Source organism: Hippoglossus stenolepis, chromosome 7, assembly GCF_022539355.2.
Source record: "Hippoglossus stenolepis isolate QCI-W04-F060 chromosome 7, HSTE1.2, whole genome shotgun sequence".
NCBI classification, from domain to species: domain Eukaryota; kingdom Metazoa; phylum Chordata; class Actinopteri; order Pleuronectiformes; family Pleuronectidae; genus Hippoglossus; species Hippoglossus stenolepis.
Genome location: NC_061489.1, coordinates 5,663,886 through 5,688,567, shown reverse-complemented (window position 1 = coordinate 5,688,567; position 24,682 = coordinate 5,663,886). Strand labels below are relative to the sequence as shown.

Here is a 24,682-nt window from a genome sequence, read left to right as displayed (position 1 = left end):
CTTCAATGGAGGAGAGGTGCAGCTTTCCACTCACCGAGGGAGGGAAACCTCCTCCCAATCCAAGCTCTACCAACCTTCAAGCAGGCCTGACTGGAGCAGACTGCCAAAGAACCAGCACAAGAGCTGCATCGCACAGCAAAACTACAAAAACAGGAGCCACAACCCAGCAAGACGACTTCACTGGACAGCACAGCAACTTTTTTTCCCTTTCCATGGACGTGTAACACAACTGGGCTTAATAATTATACTAGGCTAAGCAAAGACTGTTTATTCGATTCCGTGTGATGTTTATAAGTTTGATTTGTGTTGCTGTGATATTTTGGTTACAAGTTATTTGAAAGTTAATGTTAGTTATGTAATGCTCTTCAGTCTTTCCTTGCATCTAGTAACTTTCTCTAATTTGGCACCATAACGAATGTCGTAAATATTCCAAAGGGGGGGGCCGTTATCTTTGGAGTGGCCAGCCGCCATTTTGAAAGCACACTCGCTCACACAGACACACACGCATACTCACATACACATATTTATATAGTAAGTACACTGTTAGTAATTTGTGTTTTTATACTTTATTATCTTCATAATAAATGTTTTTCTTTCACAAATGTTTTTTCATTAAAGTTGCATAAGTGTGAATTTTGCCAACCTCTACACTGTCAAGAACTCTATATCCTTCAACTTTGCTAACTATCTATATGGTAATTTTGGTTATAGTTTAATTTAATTGTTAATCAGAGTTCCAAATTTGTAGTTAGTACTTTTATGAGACTTAATCAATAAATTGGCTATATTTTCCCTTCCTTTGAAGGGTGGTGCCCCAAGGTAACTTTAATCAATTAATTAATTATTATTTAATATTAATATTTGTAATATTAATATTCAATATTTTATTTTGATAACCAAATTTATTGAATGCGAAAGATTTTAGATGTTAACATCAAAGCGATTATTGATGCCGAAGGCACACCATTTAATGGTGTCACGTTTAATGCATTATTGCACAACAACATTGTAAAGACAAAGGTGATATTTTCAATAACACATGCCATGGAACATGGTAGGGTTCAAAATTTAAATTTAAATTCATTAATATATAATTTTGTTTTCAAATGATTACTTACCTGCTCATGTTGATCTGCAGTTTGAGCAAGTTTGAGCAAATCTGGAAAGAAATCACACTGATAATTATTATAAACAATATAATTGTAAAATATAACATTGGAATTAATCTAATTATAATACAATATGCATTTGCTGTTCTCATAAGTTTAACCTTTAAAATCTGCCCAAAAACTAAATATATAGTAAATAGTATCAGTGATACTATCAGTTATTGTGTTAAAGGGCCCGTATTTTACACCTTTCTGGGACTTAATTTGTGGTTTGTACCCCTAAGAGGATAAGTGGTTTAAAGTCGAAAAAGCTGCTGCAACGTGTATTTCCATGTCCTCTCTTCTGCCTCTCTCTTGAGCTGCAGACAGAACAGGCTGTTTTTGCCTGCCTCTTGAGAACCTCCTCTGATTGGCTGACTGCACTTTGAGTGACACGCAACCAGGCCTATCATCGGTCTCATTCTGGCGCATTTACGATCTCTCTGGTAAACACAGCTGAAAGTCACGTTGGTATGTTTGGATACCGCTATAGAAGACCAGCCACATATTTACAGTCAGTTACAACAGGATGTTTCTGAATGGTAAGTTACACTGTCCTCATGTTTGTTCAAGTTTTAGCAGGACAGTTGGCCAATGTAGGAGTAACGTCCCGAGTTACAGTATGGAGTTTCACAACGGAGTTTCAACACACAGTAACGTCTAGGTTACTCCGTACTGAGCACATCGACACGGCACGTCAGAAGAAATAAAGCGTGACCGCTGGTCTCGAGCAGTAACGTTCTTAGGAGGAACGTGCATGGACACATTCTCTTCCTTGCATCCCTCCACGCTGCAGTGTTTCTTCAGTTTTGTTTGTTGTGGTTAGCCTGTGGTAGCTAACAAGCTGCTAGTGGGGTGGGGTGCAGGGGGTGGTGGGTTCGGAGGCTGGACTGGTACCGGCTGGGTGGCGCTGAGAGACAAGCAGTGGTGTATAAAGTACTTGAAATCCATACTTGAGTAAAAGTACAGGTATCTTACCTGAAAGTTACTCCGGTAAAAGTAAAAGTCACCCGTAAGAAAATGACTTGAGTCAAAGTCTTAAAGTAGCTCATATTAAATGTACTTAAGTATCAAAAGTATCTGGTGTTGAAATGTACTTAAGTATCAAAAGTACAAGTACCAAAATTAAAAATGCAAAGTGCTTTTTATAATAGGCCAAAACAGACACAAAACAACCCAAAATTGTTCTCTTCAGGATTTATTTCAACTGACAAAAATATACATATACTGTGTAATTTTACAAATTTTGAACCCCAGATGCTGAGGTTCAAATAGTAATGGACTAGTGCATCTGAACTTCTAGGGACAACAAAGAACCAACACAACAGAATAAACAAGTGCCTCTTGTGTCTGCCTAAGAACACTAATAGACCACAGTATAACCACAAAAAAATCTGTAAATATCACTAAACATGGACCTTTCACTTTCTAATCAGTAGCAGGAATGACACACAATGATAACTCAGCAAAAGGAAACAAGTTCTAGGCACACAAAATAGGATAATTTCTCTTTTGTTAACAACCTGGACAGGGCTAGTACAGAGAAGAAAAAATCAGTGGACACAGTCTAGTTTTGCTGCAGGCCAAATTTCAGACAGAATAATAAAGACTGCACTGAACCGAGCTCCTGCATGAGTACCTGGATAATTCTAAAGGGAATAAATGGATGGGGAATGTGCTTGCGTTGATTAAGTCCCTGCCCTTTGTACACACATCGCTACTACTACCCATTGGATGGTTTAGTGAGGTCAGTCACGGCCCTGGCGGAGCGCCGAGAAGACGATCAAACTTGACTATCTAGAGGAAGTAAAACTCTTAATAAAGTTTCTGAAGGTGAACCTGCGGATGGATCATTACCGGTACAGCCTGCTCGACCCCGGTCGACCAAGGCAGCCCGACCAACCTCCGGACACTTAGGGTCTCGCGCTGCCCCCCCCGACGGCAAACACGCCACCGGGCCTGCGCATATCCCGAGGCAGGGGGCATGCGAGTGAGCGAGAGAGAGGTGTGCCGTGCGTAAAGGCGCGCGTTGCGCCAACCTCCGCTACTCAAGTAACGAGCCAGTTTTGAGAATATAAGAAGTAGAAAGTACAGAAATTTGTGTTCAAAAGTATTGAGTAAAAGTAAAAAGTTGTCAGGAAAATAAATACTCAAGTAAAGTACAGATATGTGAAAAATCTACTTAAGTACAGTAACAAAGTATTTGTACTTCGTTACTTCCCACCACTGGAGATGAGTGTGATCCCGAAGGACATCATACGGGGGCGGTAGTACGAAACGCGACATTTCGATAACATATTTCTTAGAATGGACTGAGTGAAAAAGTCTGCAGAGTGACTGTTTTCATACTTTGAGGGTCCCTACTGACCCCCTTCAAGTAATGCCCAGTACAATGTGTTACACGTTAACAAGGCCGTGAGTTGTGGAAAAAGTTTAGATTGTTTTTTTTAATTTTCTTGGAAAATTACTTTTTCGAAACAGTCCTAATGTTGCTCTGGATGTTATGATAGCTCCAATCAAAGACTTATAGGACAGGTAACTGAACTTAAAGGGGACATATCATGAAAATTCCACTTTGTTAGTGCTTCTACACGTTAATTTGGGTATCTGGCATGTCTACCAACCCAAAAACTCTGGAAAAAAACACTCGCGCGTTTTATTATAGTTCCTCTAAGTCAGAAACGTCATGCTTGAGTGACTCGAATGAGCTTCCTGTGTATTGTGTCGTCACAATACACTGGAAGTCTCCCTACATGGCCTTGGCCTATACCATATTAGTCAAGGTTGTGGAGTGAGCTGCTGATGATGGAGTGAATGTATTAACAGACCAATGGAGATAACCTAATAGCTGGGTTATTTAGCTTGCTAATTGCCTAATACAAGTGAGAATCAGTGCTAAAATATTACCAGGGTTCTCTCAGTGTAGCTGCACCAAAGGATTTTTTTTCCCATGACCTTCGCTGGGTTGATGAAGTCGCTAGCTACATTCATTAGTTCCTGCAAATATGTTTTCAGGACTGGCATGCCAAAATATAATAAAACTATATAACTAATATTAAAACAAATAAAAACAAATATTTGGTTACAGATTAAAAGGTAAAACAGTAAACCCTAATTTGTCATTGTCAAAGTAGTGGAGTGTAATCAATATTTGATCAACCTACTAATGCCAGAAATCTTTGTCTGTTTGCATGTGGCTCGTTCTATGGGCTCAATGGCAACAACAGCAATGGGGACTGATTCTCCAGTTCAAGGTTCTGCGTACTGGTTCCAGCTTCACCAAACTTTTAAATAAACCGGTGAACAGCTCTTTGTGCAGCAGCGGTGGATTCAGGTTTCTGTGGACTGAGTTCCCCAGCAGACATGGCAAAGTCTGAATGATGATCTGCAGCCCTAAACACAGTAATAAGACAAACCATAGTCTTGATAGCAGAGCTACCACCTATCACCAGCTAGTTAAAGTTAGAGTCGTCTGCAGCAGTGTTACCATTCTCATGATATAGTGCAGCGGTTCCCAAACTTTTGAGGCCACGCACCCCCATACATCCCGACTGGTTTCACACACCCCCAATCCCCCACACCTTCAAAAAAACAAAAAGCGCAACAGAGCCTATTTATAGCTACATTAAATGCATAATTTTTAATCATGAACAGATGATCAGAACACACGTAACAAAATAATCAAGAGATCGTAACAATGCGCTCTCACATTCGAATGAAACTGAAACACTGCAACAAAGTTTCAATAAATTTCAACAAAGTTACACAAGCCGTCACTTTTAAAGAGCAAAGAGGATGGCGAGGACACACGCACAGGCTCAGAGGCAGATTTGCCCATCACGAGAGAACATGGGGAAAAATTCTATCATATTTTCAGCCGCATTAAAGAAAAATTGCATCAAATTTAATTTACAATTAACCATGCATAACAGCGGTTACGGAAATTAGAACACCGTTAATCTGAATCAAATTACAATAAAGTTACACACGATCCACCATGTAAAGAACAAAGAGTGGCACATGCATAGGCTCAGAAACAGATATGGATAAAAAAGATGATCCATTTGAGGATTTTCAAGTGCAGCGCAGGTGGCTCAGCCTGCAGCAAGAGAGAGAGAGAGGGAGAGGGAGGGGGAGAGAGCACCATTACATTTTTCCTCTCGTGCACCCCCTAGAGGCAGCTCGGGCACCCCCAGGGGTGCGCGCACCACACTTTGGGAATCCCTGACGTAGTGGATACACAAACACGGGAGGGAGAATTGATCTTGATCTGAACGTGGTAGACTATTATTCCATATACACTTGGCCTTATTTTGTTCTCATGGGGAGAGCAAAGAAATTAAGACTAAGAGATTGGGTTAAAAAAAGATCTTTTACACACACACACGTGTGTCGTCTATTTTTTCTTCTGCAAAGTACACTCCTGCAAATATCTTGTGTCTTTGTTGAGAATTTTTTTGTAAAACAGACAAATATAAATACCTGCAAAGTACTCAGACTGCCTCTGTGGTAGCACTGCCACAGTAGATGTCTCCAGGACCACATTTTGCTATAAGAGGCCTTATGAGAGATAATTCATACTGGTCTCTCACACACACTAGTATACTCTCTTACATGTACCATTGTTGAGATTCAGTGGGGGGTGGGGTCAACTCCCTTTTTAGTGGACAACTCGACACACCTGGCAGTGACAGACACAGTGGAACACCACTGCAATGGACAGGTGCTGTGAGATAGTATGATGGTTATCTCCCGTAGGGCCTCTCATATTTTGCAATGATCACACAGACATAAATCTCATCTTCTCTCACCTTCATGCTGACTTATACTTCAGTAACCAATGAAGATGACAGCAGCTTCCTCAGCATTACCGATCAATATGAAGAAGGTGTGTGGGTTTAACTTTGTTAACCTGTGTGCATGAGTGTGAGTGCTGAATAGATCTTTGAGAAAATGTTTCTTTCTTTTTCTTTACCAGCCGTGACAGTGTGAATGTTATTGTTTTCTCTATGTCTGTTTGTAAGTGTGTTTGCCTCTGCAGAGTTTCCATCCCTCAGCTGTCATCTGCATCTCATTCCGTCCTTTGAGGCTTTCACGCCAATCACTCGCTCTCTGTCAGAGCCTTTGTGTGTTGATATCTCTCTACCGTTAGCTTTAACTAAAAAATATCTGCAGAGTCATAGAGAGGAACTTTTCTTTACATGAACACCAACCACTACTACTAAGCGCTGGTCGTTTGTTTATTCTATGTTTATTAATATTGAACGTATAATTTGTCCAAATTTCACCAAACTAATATATATAACTACATAAAGTATGGAAAACTTTAGGAACATAAACTGAAAGTGGCCCTGCTCTAAGTCTGAAAGGTCAAAAGTGAAAGCATTACACTTGACTCACATAACATACAGTACCTGCTGCTGTGTCACTGTTGCTGACTGTAAAAGTCAAAAAAGACACACACACACACAATGATAATCATCATAATAATATGTCATAATATAAGGTGAATGTCATAACTTTAAGATACGTATCATTTTAGAGGGGGATATCAAAAGATCCGCCTGTCACCTTTCTTGAAATGAGGAATGTAATGCATCTTGTTACGTTAAACTCTAGTATAAGTTTCACAAATAACAAATTACTCCATCTTTTTGGTCTCATCAGCACCACATGTCAAACTGTCTACTCTGAAGAAAAATACACAGATTTGGAGGAAATCTGTTGTTGTTTACAGCTACGTGGTATTCAAAGAGGTTTCTTGTTTCTAAAGAAACAATACGATTTTGGTATTGGAAGTCAGGCGAGCAAGAGTTCTCCCTGTTTTTATTATTTTATTATTGTCATTATATTATGACTTAATTGTCATTATTTTACAACATTAGCCTGATAAAAATTACCAATCTTTTTTCAAACTCTCAGATTTTTTTCCTTCAATATGGCCTGAATACTGAAAACATACTGAAATATGTGACTCAGGTGGCCAAAACTTATGTTTGCCAACATAATCAGCATTAACAATGATTTACAAGGTGATAATATGTCCATGTTGTGCTTACAGCTTGATGCACTGCTGCCGAGTGGCTAAAGAAATCATGTAATGCGAGTAAAATTTGAAGTACTTGGCTGTTTTCACAGGCTGTCTTATCCATCTTACACCAACATGTGTTGTGCTGTGTATTCCATGATAGAAACAGGAAATGAATCTGGGGACATGCAATTACTTCTGTGGCATTACATCATGCATCACCATATTCCCTTTTAAAACTGTTAAATGATGTATTAATTTGATAACTTTGAGTTCATTGAGATCATTTAACTTTCTCAATATGCACATGGACTTCTTACTTGAGTCACTGTTTCTGATGAACAGCGAACTTTTGTTGAGATAAAAAGATATACTTTCATAATACTCTGTAAATATGGTCAGAAGGTTGGGTGAAAGACCAAGGACAGAATGACAATATAATTGCTCATTTATAAAATACACTGCAAAATAACATTTGTCACATGTCACTTTTAACAACGTTTCTTTCTGATTAATGAATGTTAAGTGAAAAAATACAAAGTCAGAATGAGAGCAAATGTCCATCTTTATTTAATAGTGTTTACATCAATGCTGTGGGGACTGTAGACCTATCAATGTTCCTTTCACCAGACACAAAACACTGGGTTATTCTGCAAAACCTCAAATTATACGCAGTGACATCACTTACATTGCTTATCTGACAAATAAATATGATAACTGCTAAGCTACAACAACACACGGTTATGGTTGGAAAAAGTGTTGATAAAACAGTAAATAAAAGGCAAAGACTGACTAATATGTGACAGGATGCAAACTCCTCTCTCCAGTATGAGATTGGAGAGCTGAGTTACCCAGTTGCCCAACACCCTGACCTCTGGACCCTTACTTTCTGCTTTACCTCATGAAGGACAAATTACACTAGGAGTCGTCAATGTGGATGTGATTCATAGGGATACTATTGGGCAGCATGGTTCAAAAAGTGCAACAACTTATGCAACCAATGTGGAACTGAAAAATGTTTAAAGCTGAAGCTCAGCTCTTTAAAGCCCCAACAAAGCTACAGTCCACCCACACAGGTGTTTTCTGTTCAGACCTCTTCTCAGACCTGTGTGGGTGTGTACAGACTTTGCTGTATTAACAGGCTCCTCACTGTCCTGTTAGTTCTGTTGCTACAAGATACAAGAACTGCTATTTCATTGCTATTAGATAACGGAGTTTGGAGCCATAACTTAACTACGAGCAGAGCTCCGCTCAAATTCAACCTGGGCAGAGTTTTAGAGTTAGGGTTAGGTTAGGGGGGGCGCGATGTCCCAGACGGAGAAAAAAATATTTTTTTTAAAAATTAAAAAAATTAAAAAAGACCGCCGACCTGTCACTGGTTAGTGAAAGCTCCATCAGTGGCGAAATGCAAAGGGCTGGACTGACACAAACAAATCAAATACTGTTTCGTTCCTGAAAAGAGGAGTGTTATCATTTGAACGCGAGTTGCACGTACGCTTCCGAGTATAAAAGTAACCGCAGGCATGGTCAGCGCTCACCCTCACTGAGACGGCACCCTGCAGAGTTTGTGCGATTGCTCTTGTTTCCTCTATCATTCAGATATTCATTGCTTTATAAACAGTCTTTTTAAAGACTCACTCCTTCCTTAGTAATACCTTCCTGCACTTGCAGTAGGCCTATTCGTAGCCTAATCTAAGGAGTAATTTGCTCCACAGTCTTTTTAGAAAGCTCGTAGCCCCAAAAGCTAGCCTTCTAGCTAGCTAACTTCTTCCAACTGCAGCTAGCCCTTTTCTCCTTAACACCTACCTTTACATCTTCAATCATCCACCGTGTTGCAACAAATAAAACACCAGCACTTGAATACTATTCTGTGCTGTCCCTGTCTACATTGTGTACTGTTCGTTTTGTTAGGAACCATTGCCTAGCACAGCCTTATTCATTATTCGTGTGCAAGTCTCTCACAGCCACACATACAAACACACTCACAAGACCACAACGTTGCAATTAGAATTTATTAACTTCACACACACTGTATCAGCAAACAAACACAACTATGGACAAGTTTCTGATTCGTAAAGGTCAGGCAACCGATGCGCCAGTTGCGAATAAGACAAAGCTTCGCAAATATGACGAGAGCTATTTGCAGTTTGGTTTCACCGTCACTGGCACGACTGAGCAACGTCCTCAGTGTGTTTTGTGTGCCGAGGTGCTGGCAAATGACAGCATGAAGCCATGCAAATTAAAAAGACACCTCGACACCAAACACCCTGACTTGAAAGAGAAGCCTGTGGACTTCTTTAAACTTAAACGTGATGGCCTCCAGCAACAACAAACCACCATCTCCAAGCATAGCACTGTCTCCAAGCAGTGTCTGGAGGCATTGTATGTAGTTGCTCATAGAATTGCTAAGCTTGGCAAACCCCATACAATTGCCGAAACACTGATTTTGCCGGCCGCGCAAGACATGTGTAGAATAATGATAGGAGAGAGTGCAGCTGCTAAACTCAGCGCAATACCTATGTCAAATGACACTGTGTCACGCCGAATATCAGAAATGTCTAGTGATATCAAAGAGCAACTAATACACTACATTCAAATCAGTCCTTACTATGCACTGCAGCTGGACGAATCCACTGACATCGCTGGACAGGCCCAGCTTCTCACTTACGTCAGGTATGTGCGGGAAAAGGAAATTGAGGAGGACATCCTGTTTTGCCGGCCTCTTCAGACCCGTACAACAGGGGAGGCAATCTTTAATGTCCTTGACTCGTTCATCCAAGACAGTGGTTTGGGCTGGGGAAAGTGTATTGGCCTCTGCACAGATGGAGCGCGGCCGATGACAGGGCGTGAGCGTGGCCTCGTAGCTCGCGTCCAGCAAGTTGCTCCACTTGTGCAATGGACACACTGCATGGTCCATCGCGAGGCACTTGCTGCCAAGAAAATGCCACCGCTCTTCGAGTCAGTGCTTCACCAGGCCGTGAAAATAATTAACCATATTAAAGCTCGTCCACTTAACTCCCGTTTGTTTGGGGTCCTCTGCCAGGAGATGGGGTCAGGGCACGAACAGCTGTTGCTGCACACTGAAGTTCGCTGGCTCTCCAGGGGGCGGGTGTTACAACGGCTGTATGAGCTGCGAGAGGAGGTAAAGTTGTTTTTGACTGAAAGTCAAACAGATCTGGCGAAGCACCTGGATGATGCCATGTGGCTTGCCTCTCTCTCCTATTTGGTGGATATTTTTTGACCGGCTGAATGGCCTTAACCTGTCTTTGCAAGGAATCTAACGTTCTGCTCCTCGCTGATAGAGTGAATGCCTTCACGCAAAAAATTGCTCTCTGGCATGGTCGCATCAGTTCTGGAAACTGCGACATGTTTCCCAGCCTTGCAGACTTCATTGCCGATGCACGTGGCACTGATTTCTCCTCTCTCCTCCAATCAGCTGCTGATCACCTTTCAGCGCTGAAGAATCAGTTTGGGTCCTATTTCAAAGAGGACTACCGTTCATTCGCCTGGGTTCGGGATCCATTTCTCTGCTCAGCAGACGAGCTGTCAATAGACATGCAAGAGCAGCTTATTGAGCTGAAGAGTGACAGACTAAAGCATCTGTTTACCACCTCCCCTCTTTCGTCATTCTGGGTAGCAATGATGCCGGAATACCCTCAGCTTTGCGACATAGCCTTAAAAATGATGCTCCTTTTCGCGTCGACTTATTTGTGCGAGGCAGGCTTTTCAAGACTGACTGCGCTCAAAACTAAATATCGCAACCGCGCACAGATCGAGGATGACCTGAGGATATGTTTGTCAAACATTGCCCCAAGATTTGAGGACCTTTGCAAGGCAAAGCAGGCTCATGTCTCACATTGACAGACCTGCAATATTTTCCAACTCCAACTACCCCTAACCAGCTTTGGGGGGGCCCAGCTTGCAAAAGTTTGAGAACCCCTGAGCTAAAGTGATTGAAAGCACTGATTTGGATGTACAGGGCCTTCGACTGCAGGTGTTGGAATACAGAGCAACACCAGGACTGGATCCAGCAGAAATCTGAATGGCCCCTGAAGTGCCCCTGTCCTGTCAATAGTAAAAATAAATGTGATATTTAAATATGACAATATGTAAATATATTTTATTTTCTGAGCCCTTTTGAAGAATACAATTTGTTTGAACAAGCAAAGTTTTTTTTTATATATTCAGTTATGTGTGTCTTTGCTCAAAGCTATAGAGCTATCAGTAAACCTAAAAGTGCACCTAACTGAATCAGGAAATGTGCATTGGCTCCTTTGTGTAAATTGTGGCTCCTGAGGTAGAAAAATCCTAGATCCGCCATTGAATAACACTGTCATTGTTCAAATTAATAAGAACATCGTGTGGATCATGTAAGGAACAACAATGTTTACAATATTTCTGCAACAAATTTTGCCCCTGGTTAATAAACCACACCATCTTATGTCAGAAACACTTTATCAGCTCTCAATGTCTGGTCAATGTTACTAACACCAGAACAAAAGTTTGTACTCAGCTTTGAATTAGTAATGATCTAAAAATGAATGAAGGGATGTCTTTCTGGGTTCATCAGTAGGAGGTCAAATGGAGTTTCAGAATATTGACTATGGGGAAGAAATGCTGCCTTTGTTTCTCTTTTTATACCGGTTTGATCTCACTGACCTCCATTGCCAAAGGGCTTGGATTAGTGAGGCACTGGTGCTTCATCCAACAGGATTTTCCATCAGCGGTGGGCAGATGCAGCCTGACAGTGACTCATACAGGAGAAGCCTGGGTAGAAGAGGAGCCTCATAGCAAGGATTTCCTCTATGTCATCCTCTCTTATTCTTCCTGGCTTTTGGTCTCACTGTTGCACACCATTATCTCAATCTATTTTCTGTATTCAGTGGAAACACTTTTACCTTTTGAGTAATATGTAGTTTAAATAATTCCTTTTTAAATGTCATTGATTACAAAACTAAAATTATTTTGCTATCAATTCCTCTATATATAGCACTTATCTAAACAAGTTTACAACGTGCTTCACAAAATACATGGTAAAAAAATAAATACAAATAACACTGCAGCTAAAGATAAATCTGATTGGCTACTGGTTGGTATGGCAGTACTATGAAAGCCATGAAAGCCACTCAGTAGATCAGATATCATGACCTCAATGCCTTTTTAAACTAAACACCTACTGTCATATAGGCAACAGAGTTAAAAGCCATCCCATTTAAGAAACTACATAAAATGTAGTTGCAAGTGAAAGTATGATGAAAAGGATTAAAAGGACTTTAAACAATACAGTAGCACCAGAGTTACAAATCACATGTTAAAAATGCTTTCCTATAAAAATATTTTTTTAGCCTTGATTTGAAGATGGGTAGTGAGTTGGCAAGCCTAACCTCGTCAGGCAGGGAGTTCCAGAGCCTCGGGCCCTGATAGAGAAAGCCGGGTCACCCTGGGTAGCCAGCCTTGATCTAGGGACAGCCAACTGGGACAGGCTGGCCGATCTCAGGTTGCGACTGGGAGTGTAGTGAGTCAAGAGCTGCGAAATGTAAGTGGGGGCCAGCCCATGTTGAGCGTTAAAAGTTATTAAAAGAATCTTAAAATCAATCCTGAATTTACCTTGCAACCAGTGAAGGGTTGCAAGGATTGGTGTGATATGCAAAGTTTAGCTGTAGGAGTGCTGCCCTGTTAGTTGGTTGGATGGTCCACCACTTTAGTCCAGACTTAAAAATATTTAATCAACTGCCAGATGTATTGCAATAACATATTTAATTTGTCCAGTAGTTCTACTTTGGTTTACCTCTAAATACTTGAAATATGACAGGCTATTCCAATAGCATCAGCTGCAGTTTGTGTTCAGTACCAATTAGAAAATGCCCACACCCCTTTTAAATATGCTATGGTTGTCTTTGTGGCCCACCCTACACAACTGGAATCAGGATGCTTAGCCTAGCTTAGCATTAGGCTGGAAGTAGGCAAATTTACCTGTCAGCTTACCTGTTAGTCCAAATCTAAGTGAAGATAAAAGCCAACATTTTATCTGCAAATAACTCTTGGAACGCAAACAAATTTTATAATACTGGTTGAGTACATAATATACAAATAGGATACAATGAGTTAATTATGGTGGTGCAGAGGCCTCTTTAATTTTGAGGGAACTAAGCTAGCTGTTTCATCCTGCTTCCAGTCTTTAAGCTAAGCTACGCTAGCAACATCCTTGCTCCAGTCCCTAATACACAGACACAAGAGTTGTGTTTTTGTGAGATCCTTTGATTAACAAATGACAGAATCAGAACACTGAGCTGTGAAAAGGCAACACCTTGGAGATAGGTGACCTGCCGGCCAAAAGTGTGAACAACACCTCACCACCACAGTTAAGTGTGCGGCCACAGTATTACTCAACAGTGCATGCTGTAGTGTTAATGTTAAATGTTCTCAGGACTTAAATTAACTTAAGATAAGATAATCGTTTATTAGTCGCACAACGGGTAAATTTGTAATTAATGGGGAAGTTGAGCAAAAACAACCATCGGTGAACTTTGTGTTGTCTTTTATTACATCCTATATCTCCATCTTCCTCATTCTTGCTTTTTCGTGACACTGGAGGAAAACTGACCTTTACAGCTTTCAAGGTGAGTGTACTTAGTGACAGCATCACAGAAAACACCAAGCTCCTCTGACGTTTACCACCTCCATTTCTGCTTTCTGTGTCTCTAATACCTTGAATGTTTGTCTATATTGACCATTCATGCATTCAGTTCTGTAGGATGAAGCCTTAACATGAATAACAGAGGTGATGGCTACAATTACAATGATGCTGTATATTGTATATTTATTCTAGAGAAGCAAGACAATGTATCCATAATACAAAAAAGCTCTCTGACAGCGATTCATTCATTCAGGCACAGGCTGCCTCTGTTGCTGGCTGTCTGCAATCAATACAAGGATTTTCATTCCAGTGTGAGAGACATGCTGTTTGACTGAAAACAAAGCCTTCTCTGTCAAAGTTATTGAAGATTTCTAAATAAAAGTAAAATGTCATCATGAGATCTACACTTACAATATAGACATCTCACCGAGGATAGAATGTCAAAGAGCAAAGCCTTATCATGCCTTAGAATAAAATATTTACAATAGGAAAAGAGCATTCAGGAGGCATGTTATATTCATGCACTCGAAGAATTATTCATGAATCATCTGTAGTTTATGTGAAGTAACAATGCACACATGTTGTCCTGAAAGGGCAAAATGGTTCTTAATTTGCCAAGGAGGCATGGGGGTTCACTCCTAGGTGGGCAGCTGTTTCTTTTGCTCTGTTACAGCTACGTCTGAAACTAAGCCTTATTGTTCCCCTACCCCATACCTGCCTCCATGCTTAGTAGAATGCTCCGGCTTTTGAATAAACTTCTTTACAGTCAACTTTTAGTCTTACAGGTGATACAGGTATTTAGCCATATTCAACACCATAAAAAAAATGTCCACTTCTTTGAAGGTTGATATGTGGTCTGAGTTTCGAAAGAGACATCTTAGTGTTAGGATGGCTGCAGTTTATCAGAGCACTAAAATGTCAATGTTGATGCAGTGTGTCAAACAAAATGTGAAACAAATGACAAGTTTTTTTGCTCTGATTTTGGAGCCTGGGGAGAAAATGTAATCATTGAATGATCTGAAACAAGACTGAGGAAAATCTAATTGGGTTTAAAGTAAGATAATATAATTGCGCATGACTAAAATTAAAGTGATGAAAATGAATAATGATTGGTCAACAAAATCATAAGGGATATAACTATAAAGGGAACCTGGGCAGTAATGGTTTGTAATATGCTCTGGACTAAAGTGGCCCATCAAACTAACTTACGTCATCATGCTTAAAGCTAGTCTGTGTTGCTCTAGCTAAACAGCTGAGTCCACCAGTAGCAATTACATGATTATAGAAAATACTAAAACTCTATTGTGAAAATGTTGTAGTAATATCATGAGCAAATGAGAAACACACTTATGATGATGACATAGTAATGTCAGTTACACAATATTTAGATTACATCTAATAACATTAGCCACTGTAAGCTATTGCTGTAGCAGCAAAATCCCTTTAAATTAAACATGGGTTTATTTATTATGTATATATTCAATTTAAATTTGTAAGAATGTTTAATTCGTCTTTGGCAAGTTACAGTTTTCAAGTGCAGTATATGTACCCACATCTCTTATCCTGCTCACTCCCCATCAGTCACTCCTCTGGGCTTGTCCACATGCACAATATACATTTTCAGAGTAAAAGCCAAAGCTGCTGAGTTCCAGCAGTGGCAGTGTTTGCTGTCGCACCGGAGCAATTCAGAACACAGCAGGGGGCCTCGCCACAACCCTCTCTGCTCTGAAGAGTGTGTTTTTGCAGGCAGAGGCTGGTTAGTGAAAGCTGGCATCATTGCAGCAGTGGAGTGGTTGTTTGTTACCTTGCCCAGACACTGCCCACCTGCCTACAACTGGCCACTACTGTATGTGTGCTGCTCCTAAACAGAAAACACTTTCTCCAGCCAGCTCCCTGTCACTTCAACAAATCAACCGTCTTTCACTCTTTTTCTGCTTCACAACAGTGGCAATATTATAGGGACGCTCTACTTTTCTTTGGAGATATACAAAAGCATCTGTTTGGCTGCTGTGAAAACTTTGTTTTTAGTTACTGTTGCATGTAATTATACATCAAAAATTATTTTGCTTTTAATTGATGTCTTTTTCTTCCAATTTTCATGTGAAGCTCGGGCTGTTTATCATTAATCATCTCTGGAATAATGGATGAATATGGGCACTGGCTCAGAACTGGAGAAGATGAACTGGGATGCCACAGAATATATTAATCTATGCCACCTTTGTGACAGAATTACATTTCTGTTTTTCATATACCGTACAAATAAGGTTCAGAAATAACTCGGGCTCAGTGCCTTGCTCAAGGACATATGGACCAAACGAGCCAGATATTCATACCTACATTACGGGAGGTAAGGAATTCATTGTAATAACAATAACACAAAACAATTAATGTTTCCTTATTATTTTTGTTGCTTGGATATCTTTGAAACTTGCATACTACTGCATAGGTAAGTTATCACCTGTGGTTTCCCATGCTACCTCTGTGATGTAATAAATAATATTAGAACTATACAATCGAGCTCGACTCTTGTCTGGCGTCCTGTCCAGGGTAACCCGCTTCTCACCCAATGCCAACTGGGATGGGCTCCAGTTCCTCCATGACCATATAGAGTTAAGGGGTATGAATAACAATCGGGGTGTGTGGGTATTGAAGATCATGGCCACGCCCCCTCAACATTAGCTAGCAAAGCCTCTGTGGCGCAATCGGTCAGCACTTTTGGTTGTTAACCGAAAGGATGGTGGTTCGGTCCCACCCAGGGACGCTTGAGCTTTAGTTAAGCATATTACATAGCCATGCATGTAGAAGACAATGTCACTGTTAAGAGAGTTCTTTGTGATAACAGCCGATGCCAGTATCGATGTGCTGTAAACTAAAACGTGATCAAGAAAGATTTTTTTTTTATCTACATAGTGAGTCAGCTCTGGAAAACTTATCTTAAGTACATCTTTTTTTCATGGAGGTTCCAGGGGTGAAGAGACACATTGTCTATCTTTATCCAATTTTTAACAGGAAAGCAAAAGACAGCAAAAGATGGATACATCCGATGAAGTGAATGATCTGGGATGTAGCAGCAGGAATAAAGCTGGTCCTCTTATCTCCTGTCTCCCAGTTAAGTGTCAGAAGCTAGAGGATGAGAGGCTGTGAAACCAAAGGACTGAGAGCAGAGGATATAACATAATGTTGCTGACTGAATGAGAGAGTTTAAGATTGTAGGTGAATATAAGAGCCTTAGAATGAGGAAGGGGGGAGAAATAAAAGCGACTGCGCTCACTCATCTTCTTATCTCTTGCCTACAAATCCACTTTCAAACTAGGGACTAGAGAGAAAGAAAGAGCGTGAGAGACCCGAGCAGGGATGGAGCAGGACGTAGCAGGTTGAAGCTCTTATCTCTTGGCTTCAGTTGAGTTTGAGCACCAGCAGGCAGCATTGTAAACCTGTCATTAGTATAGCGTTAATAGAAAAACCTGATCCCATCATGCCATGGAAAAGCACGGAGAAGAAAAGAGCCCCCCCCCGTCTTCTCTCCATCTTCTTTTGTTTGGCTAGAACCGAATCCATCAAATTGAATTATATTGTATAACATCCTTTTCTAATCATATTACATACTAATTTCATATCCTAGCGCTCACAGGATTGAATGCCTGCTGGCCTGGATGACTGCTGTAATATAATGTGCATTTAAGGGATATCATCTGCTCGCTACAGTAAAGCACACCCACTTTTCATATATCTGTGTGCAGGGAATAAATTAAAGCCTATTGTACTGTGTGTAAGAATTCGCTTCAGAATTACATTTTCATATAAAGATAAACTATGGAATCTAATCCCATCATACATACAGCAGACAGACCTGCGTTGAATGAATATCATTACAATACTTGTAATATCTATTTTCTTATTTTTTAAAGTTCTTAGCAGGGGTAGTAGTTTGGAATAACAGCACAAACAAAGATTATCAGGACTTTGCTGCACTTTTATCGAGTTCTGGCTTCACAGGTTCATCTTTAAAAGATCATACAGGCTTGAAGAGTTTGACTCTAGATGCATTTCTGTTAGAAACATTCCTCACTGAGCTCAAAACTCAGTTATGTGCACTGCAAGTAAAAGCAAAAGGTCACATTGTTTAAAAGTGAATTTACTTTCAGATTCTGGGTCAGTGTTGGATAAATTTAGCAGCTACAGTGACATGTTTTATTCACAACTAAAGTTCTGATTTGGGCCTTTAAACTGCTTTCTTAATGGCAACAGCAGCTGGTGCTAATGGGTATTTCAGAATTTAGAGACACCTGCTTCTCAGCCACACAAACAGAAAAACATAATTTCTCTGATGCAAAATTTAAATAATCACAACTGGTGGCTCAAACATACACTGCACGAAAAGCTGAATTTTCGCCCCTGAAAACTCCACTAATTCCTGGCAGTTAGTGCCTGTCTACAGGATGTGAAGTCCGTGTTCGCCCGTGACATACATTGACAGAAACATACTCCTGGTAGCGCAGTGGGGGTGCTGGGGAGGGGGAGTGCCGACGGGGAGCTGATCTCACTTCACCATTGGATGAAACCACAGACCTTTGAAACGCAAAGTCACTCATGATTGGCTGGTAGATCTGTTGCTATTGGTCACCCTGGGTCATTATAATACACACATGGGTAAACCCCTCCCACACGATAATAATAATAATTAATATATAGTTCTTATTACTAATAATTTATTTATTAATATTAGTTATTAATAAGCCTATACCAAAAGCACTGCAGTTACTAAAGACTATACATTTATTCATTTGATGCTTGATGTTATATGTTGAACATATTGTAGAGGGAAAAAAACATTTACAAGGTACATGTTGAGTCAAAGCTTTATTTACATACAGCAAAAACACAACTGGCCTAGCCAGTGAAAAACTAATCAGGTGAGGATTGAAATGTCTCTTTGCCGCCTCTGGGTCATAAGTTCTTTGTGGGACTCTGTCCGAATCTGCTCCAGTGTGTAGACGTCTGTGGTGTGTAGCTGTGAGATTCAGTGTAGCTTCCAGTCTTGAAGTGTGGCACACAGGTCGGTGAGCTCCTGGCTGTGGAAGGATGGATCCATGTCAGCTGTAAACACAATCAGCACAGTTCAATGACAACATACACCTATACATGTAACTGAATAATGATCTAATGAATCTAATCTTACCCTCTTTCTTCTCTGTCGAGTCCTGAACTTTTCAATGCTGCTGCAAGAGCTGCAAGGTCCGGTTGGATGTACAGGAAGTTCCTTCATACTGGCTCATAGTACGTCTTAGTACGTCATAGTACATGCAGCTGGAAAACAACATGAGTAACATGAGTATATTATTAATAAACAAAAATAGCCTCGCTAATTCACCATTGGAAGATCCACAGTAAAAAACACAATTACTACAGAGCTACTTACATACAATGGCGTTATTTTCCACACTGCAAATCAGAACATGCAGCTAGAGTCTCAGCCTAATGTGCAGTGACTGCCTCGTTGTGGGGGGGAGCTCAGGCTGTGAAAACACAATGATGAAATGGATCAGATAAAGTAAACCTGGAGAATGTATTTTATACAGCACAGCGCGTCTCTTCTTTAATCTTACCCTTGCTCCGGTTTGTGGCGCCGGCCATTTGCCTCAGAGGTGTGAAGACGACGGACAGTTTCCTATAAAATACAACAGGACAAAAAGTCACGTTTATGAAAAAAGTTAACGAGAACAAACTCTTAAGTTTAAGCAGATTGTACATATTTAAACATGAACTAGTTCTGCTCAAGAACTCGATGCTCTCTTCTTCTTTTAGCAACTTTGTCGCTAATCCCACAATTGTTTACACGCTATTCAGATCATCGCATTAGTTAGCTTAGCAGTTAGCAATGGCTTCTCTCTGTAGTTTAGCTCTTACCGTAATTTGGGGATTGTGCGCCCATCTTCTCCGCTTCGACTCGTCCACACTGGGTCCGCGGCTTTGCTTTCCAATGCAGTCATCCTCTCCTCCAGGGAAACAGTGTTGTGTTGACTTGAGCAAGTTTTTCACACCGAAAACAGAGTCATTCATCGAACCATGCAAAACAACAGCCGGAGTTTATTGTTTGCGGGAGACAGACGCTTCATTCACGAGGCTGGATTGGACGAGCCCTCTAACGTGATGACGTGAATGACTGACGTGGCATCTTCAGGAATGGACGTGTGACGAGTGTGATGTTTTCAGAGTAAAACTTCACAAATGACCATTTCACTTTTGAAGCAGCGGTTATAACTGTTTTTAAATTGCACTTTACATTTATATAGGATGAGTATGTGACTGAGGACCAGTTTATTCTTTCTGGTGTAAAGTTAATGTAATTACATGATTCTTGCTGTTCTGTGTTTGTACCCTCATAGTTGAATGCACTTATTGTAAGTCGCTTTGGATAAAAGTGTTGAGTGTTTTAATGAAAGTTTAATAACAATAGGACAATTGAAGTCCAAATTATTGGAGTCAACAGCTTAGTATGCCATGGACATGTGAATATGGTGCTGAGTTCTTCCCGGTAGTTTGGGAGGACAAATGTTTGGGACTTTGACACGCGATGACACAACTGATATGCTTTATGTGAAGCACAGTGTTTTGGTGTCAGCAGGAAGACTTCTCTTAGAAAACTGTACAGTGGTGCCACGCTCTCCATTCCAACAGATTTTCTTGGATGAGCTTGACAGACATGCAATGTTAACAATGTATCATCAGATGTACCCTGAAAATGTTATCACTGATTACACTCATTATAGAATACCTACTTATATAATGCAAATATATTCAAGGTACAATTTATGATTCTATAATTATACTAAGCCTGATGTATTTATAGGAGAGATTTTCTTAAAAGGGAGTTAGTCCCTTTTAGAAAAAGGTGGAACCTCTGCACCACTGAGTGAAACTATCCTGATTTGCATTTGTAAAGATTACAGTTTTGTCATTTACATGTGAAAGCTCCCCCATAGACCTAAGAGCAGGGGGGTCAACTGCCAAGCTTCTCTGGCTTGTAAAACTGCCCGAAACTGGAACCCCACGTCAATTCCTGGCAGTTTTCTGTGCTGCCTGCAGATTCCTGTGAACAGTCGTTAACCTGAACTTCCCCAGAAATTTACACGCAAAAATTCTTCTTTTCATGCAGTGATACATCTATAGTCAGAATGTCCCTATAGCTGAGTATTGAGGCATAGAAACAACTAATTCATGTTTCTGAGCTCCATCTTTGACTCAAATGACTAGATCAAGATTTTTGATTTACATTTTCTTTATTGAAATGAAATGAGAAGATTGATGCTATTTTCTTCCGGTCATTACTTCATAGTGAACACCACTTTAATTTAAAACCATTATTTTCAACGACTGAGGTAACTCATTAAGAAATAACAATGAGTGGTTGGCAAGGAGGAAGAGAGAGATGAAGAAATTTATGTATTTTTTATATACACACACACACATACACAGAGCTGTTCCTGGTACATCATTTTATAAGCTGGCTGGATTCAGTGAGTCTCCCTCTCCGCTATGGCTGCCACAACATTTTGTAATAATTACAATGTTTTAGTAAGACTCATAATTGCTGCTAATCACTCTCATTGCTTTTATAGTCTTTTTCCTAGTATCCTGAAGAAAAATCAACTCGGGGGAACAACCTTTGTCATCTGAAGTCCACCACTTACCAACTGAATAGAAAACAAAGTAAATGTTCAACATTTTGCGATAATACTATTGCAGAATTTAGCTATTTGAATATGCCATTACTACAGTAACATTTCTAAATATATCGATGTGACTTTTGCACTCTGGACATCTGAAGTAAAAGTATTGGTATTGTCGTGTTCTTTTTTCCTTAGGTAGAGAGGGTAGAGTCGGTCTGGTTCAAAAAAGTATTTATTTAGAAGCAATGAACAGCTACTACATAGCTATGGGCACTCAACGTACAACCCCAAGCCGCCTAATACCGACGGGGAAGTCAAGAGTCGCCCCGAGCGGACGGTGGGTGCAATATTTATAATAATAGGTAGAACTTCAGCAGGAGGGGGAGTCACGTGGCTAGTGCACAGGCTGGTCCCAGCCTCTAGGCACTGGAATTCGCCAATGATGAGGAGCCGCTCCCAGTTTCGTCCCTCCTTTGACAGTAGCTGGGAAAATCTTCACATTCTGACAGTGTTTGGTTTGGTGTTTTAAAACAAGCCTTGAATCGGCTGACAGCTTGTGAGCTTTCAGTATGGCATGCGCATTTTCTAGACAAAACAACGCCTTTCCTATCTGTCCTTCAGACCCTAGTGGCCGCTGCTTGAATTCTTTCTAAGGGTATGTCACAGTTTTTTAAGAAAACAGTGCATTCATGTATGTGTGATGTTTGAATAAAGCTAATGGAGTTTATGCTGTAATATAGTAAGTTAGGTATGAGAACAAGTTAAAGTACAGTGTATTGTCTGCCACAGATGTACAGTCTTCTCAAACAGGCATTATCAGACAGGTGCAAGACTGAACTGCGATGTGACGCACACACACAACACAACAATCAACTTCAAGATTAAAACCAGCCAGCAACGGCTACTATCAGTCACTATGTGAAGGCCGCACATTTTCCCACATATTCAGCCCAAACTGCCCCTGCCCCCACCCCTGTCCAACATACTGCACTTGTTTAGAGTTCAGTTTCATTGCCATCTTCACAGACACATATTCAAAGAAAAACATAGATTTTAGTCTTAACAGTATGAGTATTATAATTAAACATGATTTAATTAACAACAATTCAGACATTGAATACAATAGAATAACTTTTTTTCCATTACACTAGAATGACACAACTTCAAAAACAATACATTAATGCAATCAATAAGGGATGTGGAAATAGCTGGACTGTTGCTTTGTATCTTGCAAGCTGTAAAAACTGTTTTTGCTCTGAACTAAGTGTTTTACACTGTGTGAAGGTGTCGCTAGCGCTGGCGCTAGCTATCCAACCAGCTTAACGCTCTCAAAAAACTCCACGTCAGAGATGTCAACTTTCACGAAATTTAATGAGTTGGTGAAACTGTAAAAACAATACAGACATGACAGATTACAATGTGGCTCACAGAGCTACTTCAATAATAAACATCACACGGCGGCTCGTATCTTAAAAGACACGGCGATACCCGTTAGCTTAGTGTAGCCGCTCGGCAAAACTGCCGCTGTAAACATAATACTGTGTGGCAAGATAACCTTCTGGTTGTAAGGACACAATTTGTAAACAACAATACTTACAGACGATGCGTTAGCCCGTAGAAGAATAACACAACTTATGTGTAGAGCTGACGTCTATAAATAACGCAAATAAACTAACGCAAATAAACTAACCCTGAACTACTTCCGGGGAGATTCACACCTTGACCCCTGGCAATGGTTATGTACCTGAACTTCCCCAAGGGGGTGCTGTTGTATAGCTAAACAGAATACACATTTGAGGGACAGAACCCACTGTGTAAAACTATCACAGTCTACACCAGCAAACCATGATGTAGGCACGGGACTGCACTTTGAAGCCAGTATTGACACAATACTCAGTCATTAGTGTGTGTGTGTGTGTGTGTGTGTGTGTGTGTGTGTGTGTGTGTGTGTGTGTGTGTGTCTGTTATCCCTTTGATTCTGTCCCTTTCCACCCTCTAATTTTCTTTCTTTACCTCCTCTGCTCCTCTTAGAAACAAGATACGATTGTTGGAAACTCTTTGTTGTAACAGGCCATTGTCTCTTGTCTCCTGTGAGTAACTTTATATCCACTGTGATAGATGGGGCCAGAGCCTGGCAAGATATATTAGTTAATTAACTTAATGGCGTTTGTGTGAATATATGGCCTGAGCGAGCTTGTGTTTGTGCGTGTGCATGTGTACAGCAGGTGAATGACTACTGTGCATGTGCTGTAGCGTGCATGTGTGTGTTGTTCAGTAAATTGAGCAACATACACAAAAGAGGCTCATTACCCCAAAACCAGGAAGACAAATTGGAAGCAACGGTCTGATCATTCCTCAACTTATAATTAATGATGCCTAGTTCCACCAAGCAGAACCTGCACATGTTCATCATAGATCCACCTTTACCACACAACTGAACAGGAAGCATTGTTGTACAGGTGTGGTACTAAGGAAAGTTGTCAATTCAAATATTTGCGCCAGCTGGAAAGATATGGGCTGGGCACGGAAATGAACAAAAGGTAGAGTATAGTAATGGGCATCTGCCAGGTGTTAATTCATATGAGTGTATATGGTGCAGGGCAGGACTGGTAAACAGCATGGAGCTCAGCCACTTAGCTATGTATGTATAAAAGAGGCTCATGGGAAGTTATATACTTAATTCCTACAATAACTTGCAGCCTGAGAAGATAATCTTTGGGAAGTTAAAAATGGTGAAAATTTAAGCCAAATATTAAGGACCAAATGGGTTTTGACTGTTAAAAAAGTCACTTATTTACACTGTGTCTTGTTTCTTAGGGGAAACCGTTGCAAGAGCCTTTGAATGTAAGTTAAGGGGATATTTAGTTAAATATATTTAGTATATTGGCAAGAAAATGATCTAGGCTACTTGATAAGAGGAAAGACGCTTAGTCATGCCAATAAGTGTTGTAATTTTCTGCAGGAGGGTACTCCACCCTAAGCATTGCACCCCTATGACATTGTTAGACAAAAGATGGACTGACTTATCATCCTTTTATGCCAAACATTTGTCTTCTTTGTGATAATCTGGAGCCCATATTACCCACAATGCAACTCGACAGGTGACTTTGAAGTCCAAAGCTGTGTCCCAATTCAGGCGCTGCATCCTTCAAAGGACTTGGTCGGCCCAGTCAAGAAGGCTTGGCCTCTGTCGACCGTG

General features: G+C 40.4%; 1 non-coding gene across 1 annotated transcript; it reads left to right on the top strand.

The window, feature by feature from the left end:
• The first annotated feature begins 16,500 nt into the window (after positions 1-16,500).
• On the top strand, positions 16,501-16,574 carry trnan-guu. The gene has a single exon. It is a non-coding gene; the product is annotated as a tRNA-Asn (tRNA).
• The last annotated feature ends 8,108 nt before the right edge of the window (positions 16,575-24,682 follow it).